The sequence below is a fragment of the Nothoprocta perdicaria genome, unplaced genomic scaffold, assembly GCF_003342845.1.
Source record: "Nothoprocta perdicaria isolate Ctin4 unplaced genomic scaffold, notPer1 scaffold_19, whole genome shotgun sequence".
NCBI lineage: Eukaryota > Metazoa > Chordata > Aves > Tinamiformes > Tinamidae > Nothoprocta > Nothoprocta perdicaria.
The window spans coordinates 6,945,150-6,954,383 of NW_020455093.1; positions in this window are offsets into that span (position 1 = coordinate 6,945,150).

The window sequence follows — 9,234 nt, forward strand, 5'->3', positions numbered from 1 at the left end:
GCTTGAAATAAGTGTATACTCATTTCTTGGTAGTTGAAGAGGTTGGAAAAAACAGTCCGTTTGGGACTAAAACCCTATTTTATTAAATTGCATTTCTTTTCCATGTAAAGATATGAAATGGGCAAGTTTATCAAAAGCAAAAGTCTTTAAAATTAACCTGGAAATGTTTTTTCCAAGCACTTACAGATAATGTTCATATTTATGCAACGGTAGTGCATTGCAAGATGGGTAGAAAGCAAGTAATGGGTTGAAAAAGTGATTCATGCTGATGTGCACTAAACAGCATTCAAGTATTAACATATTTTTTCTTCAAACACCACATAAAGTGAACTTTGCGTATATGCATATTTCCATTGGAGCTAATTACATTTCTTAAGCTATGCTGAATTGGGACATGCAGCTGACAACCTGTTCGGAAGGTATTAACAACACAGTGATGGGATACCCCYTCTCTCTGATAAAGCCTAACGCTTTTCAAGTTGGCAAATCCACCCTCCCAGCACAGAGCAGTAGAGAACACATCTGCTTGGAATCAGTCAGTTTAAGATGATTATTTTAAAGATGTTTGCACGAGAGAAAAATAAATGATTGTAATGAGGAACATACACATAGACATGAATTGTATCCTCTTAAACTGCATGATTTGGAATGTGCATTGCATTAGTGCCAGAATACATCTTAAAACTGACATTTGAAAGACTACAAATTTAGAAAACTGAAAAAAATGTTCCTTGGTGCTTTACATTCTGTTTGCAGATTTTCAAAGAGSTTATGAAAGACCAGCAGTAGGACTACACCTTTACATTTATATTTGCTTCACATTTTCTGTTTTAGGATAATATTATCACTGTTTTCCAAAATGAGACATGAGTAACAGCATATTTGATGACATGGGTAGACAGGTTGCTTAGCTTAATTACCTCTCTGATATACTATTATGCATGACACCTCACTGCTATCTGGTACAAGGACCAAAAACAGAGGAGAGATATACTATGAGCATCTGGAAGAAGTTCAATCAAAATTTATRAAAATAAAATTAACAAATCTCTACTAATTTCATTAATCTTCTACTATGTTTACTGTGCCTCAATCCACTTTGCTAGTCACACTACTTTTATGTATGTTTACAATAGAGACCCACAGTAGTAAGGAACCATTATGAACCGTTAAACTGTAACAAACAAAAATCTTGTTCATATAATAAGATTTAAACTTCCATTACTTAATACTCATCTGTGTAACTTATAAAATCATTCTGCATAGAATGATGTGTAAGTTTATCATTCCGCTTCATTATATCTGTACCTTTGCTATAATTGAAAGTCTATAAACAAACCAAAAATTTAGGTAAGCAAAGAGTCTGATTTTTTTWAAATGATCTGGTTGTCAACAGAAAAAGGGTACTTCATTAATTAAAAATTATTATTAAAAATATTAATAATTTATTATTAAAGCCTCTGCAATTATATTTTGTTCATTTCTTAAAAGACCCTAATCCAATGTTAAAATGCACTGGGAAGCTAAACTATTTAGGGGAAATTTTGGGAAAAGTTTTAACTCGTTCTTTTAAAAAATACAAACTACAGGTTAGTTCAAAGGCTGAGAGAGCTGGGTCTGTTCAGCCTGGAGAAGAGAAGGCTGAGGGGGGACCCGATCAGTGTCTATAAATACCTCAAGGGAGGAGGGGGCCGTCCTCTTTTCAGTGGYGGACAGTGATAGGACTAGAGGAAATGGCTTCAAACTGACGCATTGGAAKTTCCACAGGAACTTAAGGAAGCATTTCTTCACTGTGAGGGTGACAAAGCCGTGCAACAGGCTGCCCAGAGAGGTTGTGGAGTCTCCTTCTCTGGAGATCTTTAAAACCCGCTTGGATGCAGCCCTGTGCCACATGCTCTGGGTGACCCTGCATGAGCAGGGGGGTTGGACTCGATGACCTCTGAGGGCCCTTCCAACCTTGAGCATTCTATGATTCTATGATTCATTGAATTTCCCTTCTTGATGTTTCAAAATCACAGTACCACGCTGCCTTCCTACCCCCAAAAGATAAGTCATTACCATAATGTAAATATGGTCAAAAATCCTTGCACGGGTGAAACCTACCCACCTAGGGACTTTTCCAATATTTTCTCTTTGTCTTCACAATCAGAAATTACTGACAGCCATTCTTTCTGTATAACGCAGGAATAGACAAGACAGACAGAAATACAGAAAATGCAGTTCAAACTAAGGGTAGATTCTAATATTTCAGTATAGCCTTCATTTAGGTGTTGATTTTGAGTGACATACAGGACATTCGATTCATATTCCAATATGCATTTCCTCCATGTATGAAGGCATTTCTATATTTATTCCCACTGTCTGCCAATATCTTTGTAAATACCTCCACATGGCACTCAGGTAGTCAACAAGACAACTAGGAGCAACAACCTAAAAATAAGTTGTTCACACACTGCAACCCTTACTGGCAAAGCAGAAATGACAAGATAGACTATGCACATAAATTCACAACCTGAAATGAACAACTGCAGAATGAGAAGAAGAAATCCACCTCAAATCACCTGCACAAGATATCTCTCAAGAACTATTTCAAACTCTGGTTCTTTCCTTGTATAACCACTTCTTGACAGAGTATCAGTGTAGTTGCTGTCCCACACGAAATGCTTCATTCCTCTGATAAAATTTTATAGGTTTTCATGAGGTACTGGACCAAAACTCAGCTCTTATGTGCAGAAAGATAGTGAAGACTCAGTATATTTCTTGCCTGGACATCTGAATTTTTCACAGCAATGAAATGCCCTGAAACGGATTTCTATGGATTTCTTTCAGTAGTGTAAATTTTAACATAACAGTGGCTTGATGGAGTAGGTCAGACTGGGAGAAAGATTGAAACTGAGTCAATTTTACTTTTAATCATTTTAACTTAGTAATTTCAAAAAAAAAAAAAAGTTAAGGAAAAATTTCTCAACGGTGAAGGTGACAGAGCACTAGAACAAGTTGCCAAGAGGGGTTGTGGAGGCTCCTTCTCTGGAGATGCTCAAAATCTTCAAAACCCACTTGGGCGCAATCCTGTGCCACGTGCTCTGGGTGAACCTGCATGTGCAGGGCAGTTGAACTAGATGATCTCCAAAGGTCCTTTCCAATCTTAATGAKTCTATGATTCATCAYAGATGGGCAAACTTGTCAAATTCTGATCATAGCAATTAATTTGGACTCACTGATAATCTGCAGATGTAAAATRATGGAAATGCAGAGCTGTCTCTATCCTGAAAAATGAAACAGATTAAATGTACTGAGAGGGTGGAAATACAGGGCCATCATGTATGCCTTATTTTTACATAAAATTAAATGGGAAAGAAATGATCTGACAGTTACCCAAGCACTGGTCAAGACTGGATTCCATGAAGTTTGTCRGTGCATACCCAGGATTTGACATTATGGGTAGGCGCTGCAGCACAGGGCTCCTGCTGCTACCACAGGTGCACCTCTCTGGCAGCATGTAGCAGGTGTTTGGAAATCTGTAGATATCTGTTCACATTTTATCAGAAATTATCAGAAAGCGGACTTCAAACCCAAAGAGGAAAGGGCAGGAAGGTGAATGAGCAGATTACTGAAAACTGGAAAGCTTAAATATGCCCCCTATATCTCAAGTGCTAACCTAAAATACTTCATAAAATTAAGGTGTTTTAAAAAGATACTAAGAAAAAAAAGGAAAAAAGCTATAAAAATGGCATCCCCTCAAAAACTTAAGAATGACAATAACATAAGAAACTTTTGGACTTTATTAATYAAAATAAGTTTAGAGATCTCTTGAATGCTTAATTATCTTTGGGGGTGACAGGAATAGCAAAATTAAAGTCTGAAACTCAAATACAAGGAAGTTAAAGAATGTTTAACAGTAACATATAACACAAACATGCTGACAAGTGAATTTGTTTCAGTTCATTTAATATTGTTATTTATTGAACACTATTTTGCACTTCAGTCCAGATATATGATGGCTCAGACTATTTCACTTTGATACCATAATGGTTTTCTCATTACATACTTACATAACATGTTTTTTTCTGCTTAAGGCACTACGGCGACTTTATTTAAAARCCATTCTTCCTCAAGTGTAACTCATTATATTTCAGTGGTATTTTTTCATTACAAAGCATCTTTCTGATTTCTTTATAAACCATATTCATCAGTAGTGTTGTGTTGTTCCTGCAGCATTATTAATTCTTTGCAATCTCATACTGATTACATGAAATAAATAAAATAGTAGATAATGAGATACCTTAATACATATCTTGAGTAAATATTCTAGTGCMATACAAGACTGAATAGTAACCACAAAAAGTTTTGATTTAATATACTTGAGAGACTGTGAAAAAACTTCCTTGCTTTACGCTATTTAAAACTGAACAGAGATATCTAGCAAGGATTAAATCTGATTCCATGCACTCAGTTCTGCCTGCACGTAATGTTGAAAAAGCAAAATCATTACCACCTTCTTTACAGTGAAAGGATTTATCTGCTCTTGCTTTGGTCTTTCATTTTGGTGAGTGAACTGTCAGAAGCAACTCTTACTTTAAATGGATTAGAGATTTAAAATAGATACTCCTGTATGTAGCCATGTCCTACCTGATTTACACTGGGAAAGTGAATGCCTTCTTTTAAGATCTAGATAGTATTGAACATTAGAAAGGAACAGAAGAAAGAACAGAAAGTGAGCTGTGAACTCTCACAGGCAGTCTAATTCTTTCTATTTTTTTCTATTTTTTTTGTAATGATGACTTAGTATCTGTATATCTGTACTTTCTTTAGATGGCTGCAGATATGGATCTGGGATACCACACTGATTAATGTTATATGAAAAAGAAACCAAGGATTTTTAAAAAATCATAATTCAAAAGGTCAGAAGGTATAGGTATATATATACCTATAACTAAGGTAGGTATAGGTATATATATACCTATAACTAAAAACAATATTGGACTGTTAACATTTCAGGAATATTTTGCTAAATATTCCTATGTTTCAGGATTGATAAATTTTGCATTTTGTAAATTGCTTAGTCAAAACAACAAATAATTAAAAATAATAATTAATTTTGTTAAACAACACATTTATTTTTTCGGTATGACTTCCACCTTTCCTTATTTTCTTCCTTTTCCTTCAATACACATTTATTGCTTCTRTAACTGCATCTAGTAAAAAAGATAATATTTGAAATTATTTTCTACATTTTTTTTTCCTTTCTGACCAGCAATGTAATGAAGAAAAAATTTTGTGGGCAAGTTTTCAAAGTGAATTCATCTAGGATAGTTCCCACCAGAGAATGTCAATTATAATATATGTCAAATTTTGACACGGTTGGCAACTGTCATTTTCAATAAGAAGCATTTAAAATGCATRTTACTTGCAAAAAGTGTTGAAAATGCCAGTTACATTTTTAGAAACTGAAACTGAAATAAAGTGCAGTACTGTGGCCAAATGCCTATTCAGGTGTGAAGAAAATAGCTCCTAATTTTTCTGYACATACACTATTATTTGCAAGACAGACAGAAAATAAAATATAGCTGTGCCATATTATTCTAGCACTGTTAAGCTCTATTAGCAAATGATTCATTTCCTTTAAATGCAAATGAATATCTTCTCTTAAGAGGAAAGAAAAATAAGAACATGGATCTGTCACATAATTTAAGCATTATTATAATTTATCTATGTACACTTTTTATAAAGAGGYTATGGAAAAACCTATCTTCATAATACTAGGCTTTTACAGACAAAAGTCCCCTCAGTTCACATTGACCTTATGAATTTCATAAATGTTTATCCTAATAGACTATATTCACTATTCATTATAGTGAATWTGGACTAAGGAATGTTGCAACTGAGCAGAACAGACAAACGCAAAAAAATAGAGTTTGGCCCTTGGAGAGCCTTGGAGTTCATATATGCACACAGTCTTCAGTATCTTCAAATGTTTCCAGATAACATCCATTAGATTAATAGCCCTTCGAACTCTAAAAATTTTTAGCAAAATAAAAGCTTTCTTCACCGACTAGCCTCACGTCTAGTCAAGCATAACCTCAGATCTACCACTGCTCAGAAAATGAGAGTTGAGCRCTTTGGACTTTTGGCTTTGTTTAATCTATTCCATTATTCTGTACAGCTATTACTTGTATTCACATGGAATATGGTGGTTTAATCAACTAGGATATTATAAATCATTTATGAAGAGACAGGTCAGATAAAGTTACATGTTACCAAATACAACATTAAGAGTTTGTGGCACTGAAGGAATTCTTCATATCGTTATTAATCTGTAATTGGTCTCATACTAGGTCATGTTACTAATATTTTTGTTTATGTGGAAAAGGGATAAAGGTAAAAACTGCTTGATTCCAAGTATGGTAACCTACTTCTTGAAAAGACAATATTAAATTAACTTAAGAATAATTCTTCTAGAATAATTACAGATTAATAATAATATGAAGAATACTTGATATAGTATGCAGTGGAATATAAGTAGATTTCATATTTCTCACAACTGATAGATTTGAAAAAGATCACAGTTGAAAAGTCATCCACAAAACATAATCAAGACATTTCATCGGAGAGAATAAACAATTTATTGACAATATACCAGCTGTAAAATTATCATACTGAAATTATCATCATTCTTTTCTTCATTAGTTTTCCACCTTCCATAATAATTTTTGATTCCACAGTTTTATACTATGAATTTCAACAACTCAATAAAACCTCTGTGAATGGTTGCCTGTATTTTCCTTTYGTACTTTTTAAAAAAGCTATATTTAACACTTGTCATGGAGTTATTTTAAGAAATTGTAACTATTAGCTGGTTGTCACCTTGTTTGGACATGTGAAATATTGACACCATTGTGTAATTGTCTTATTTGCTTTTCAAAATGTGCAAGTTCCCCATTTGGGAGAAGCAAAAAAAAACTTCCTAGCCTTAATAGTTCTTATGTTCAATGAAAATTAGTCTTGTGGTACCTATTTGGATAATTAAATTTTATTTGAAAACATTTTAAAGGCAATGTGCTCCCATAATTCCCCATCTGGCAAGAACAAAGTTCGGAAACTACCAGTGCAAGAATTACATTCAGAGTTTCCTGTTTTTAGGACTGTTTTACAATGAGACTCCATTCTTCTTAAGAGCACGCTGGCAGTGCTGAAATGCAGGGCTTTCTAACATGTTAAGAAATAATAATCAACTGTTACAATGTACAAAAAAAACAGCATATTGACCTTCTATGATACAGAATAGATGTGACTCAGTTTATATATATGATAAAATTGAGTTCACATGACTTTCAAGTGCATGAATGGATGGCATTATCTACACAGTTGCTTTGAAAAAGGCTTCTAGATTGAAAATGAATTATTCTTTTAAATTGTATACACTTACCTCTGTTACTTTTATACACTGATCTTGAGTCTACCTATATTACTAAACTATCAAATAGGTTCAAAACTATCAAGAATATTCACAGACATAAAGTATTTTATTTATACTAAAAATCAGAATTACAATAAAAGCTTACATAAACACTGTAAGGAGAATAATGTGCTTCTCTGCAAGGTGTACTAATATCAACCAAAACACCTTTAAGCTTAAACACAAAGGATCTAAAAGACCATATATTTGATATAAGACAATAATGAGAAAAGTTCAAACTGTAATATCAATCTTTGCATTTTGATGATGCTCAGGAGAAAGGAATAAGAAAAATCTGGTACCATTAAACTCTTTATATTATATATTTTTTCAGTAACTGGTAGGACTAATAAGTTCTAAGATACCAGATACTTTTTCTAAGTGCTGCATGCACAGAATAAATTGAGAATCTTTAAATATACTAGATAATTTTGCAAGGTTGCATTTGGTAGCTTGAAACAAGCTACAGTTAGTGATAATTTTTATCTTRTGTGTTTGTGTATTTTATAGTAATGCCTGACATTACCACTCAAAATGTTATCGTGACAGAGTCCATTTAAATACATAATGGTTTCTGCTCTGGAAAACATACTATTGCAACAACAATAAAGTTGAAGGAAAACAAAACACAAGCCAGGACTAATTAATGAATTATTAATTTTCTGTCAAAAATTTTAAGAAGATYTCCTATATTATACTACCTCTTCCAACCACATCTCCTTCTCACAACGGAATGAGGACATGGGAAGTGTTTCTTTAATTTATTTCTCCACGTAGCAAAATGAAAACCAGGCAGAAGCTTCTGAAAAACAAGACTTAAAAATTGCAATATAAGAATTACAATCTGCAAAATATGATTTGAAAAGTCTTGCTCTGACCCCATTTATCTCAACTACTTGGTGTCTGAACACACACACCAAAAAAAAAAAAAAAAAAAAAAGGAACTTATTTTTATTACTTTATAATTGTCCCTTTCCAGTCATGATCTGAGAGTTGTTAGTCTCAGCATGTGAAAACATGCAAAAAGGCTAGATTGAGGTCTACAGTTTGGCATTTCTTTCACAGTAGTTTGCTCACTGATGCACTAATATCCTCAGGTAAATATATTTTTATCTATAAAAATACAGTATGTTATGACAGAGGTCCACTCATATCTCCATTCAGCATGATGTTGAAGAGTAGGGAGGAGTTACCATTGAACTATTCATCCTTTCTGTGTACACATATGGTTTGCACCTTCAAGAAAAAGAAAAAAGCCTATTTCACTCTAAGCTGCTTGTTTTGTAATAACAGTTATCACTTCAGGAGGATATAATATTGAAATCAGACAGCATTTCTGAGCTCACAGTTACAAAGAATAAGTAGAATCACAGATGCTGATTTCACCTAACTTTATTTGAACCTCTTGCCATGCCATCTGTAACTACTCTTTGTTGAACTACCTACCGCAGTGGATTAGCAAAGTTTAAAAATAACTTATGAGCACAACAGTTTTTGTTTAGAATGTAAATCTCTGCAAATCATAATTAAGAAATCTGTTTTTRACTTTTGTTTTTTACTTTAGTCCATACTAATTTCTGTATAAAGAGATTATTAGGCCCAGATCTCCATTTCCATCTTGGGATGTTTAACTTACTGAACCCAACCTGAGATTTAGGTATAAGCYGGATGGTAAACAGCTAGTGGTTTCATTTGTGCAATTATGGACACTGCAAAGTTTTCAAAAAATCTAAAGACTTGTCAAAGAATATGAAATATAAAGGATAATATTTGTACAT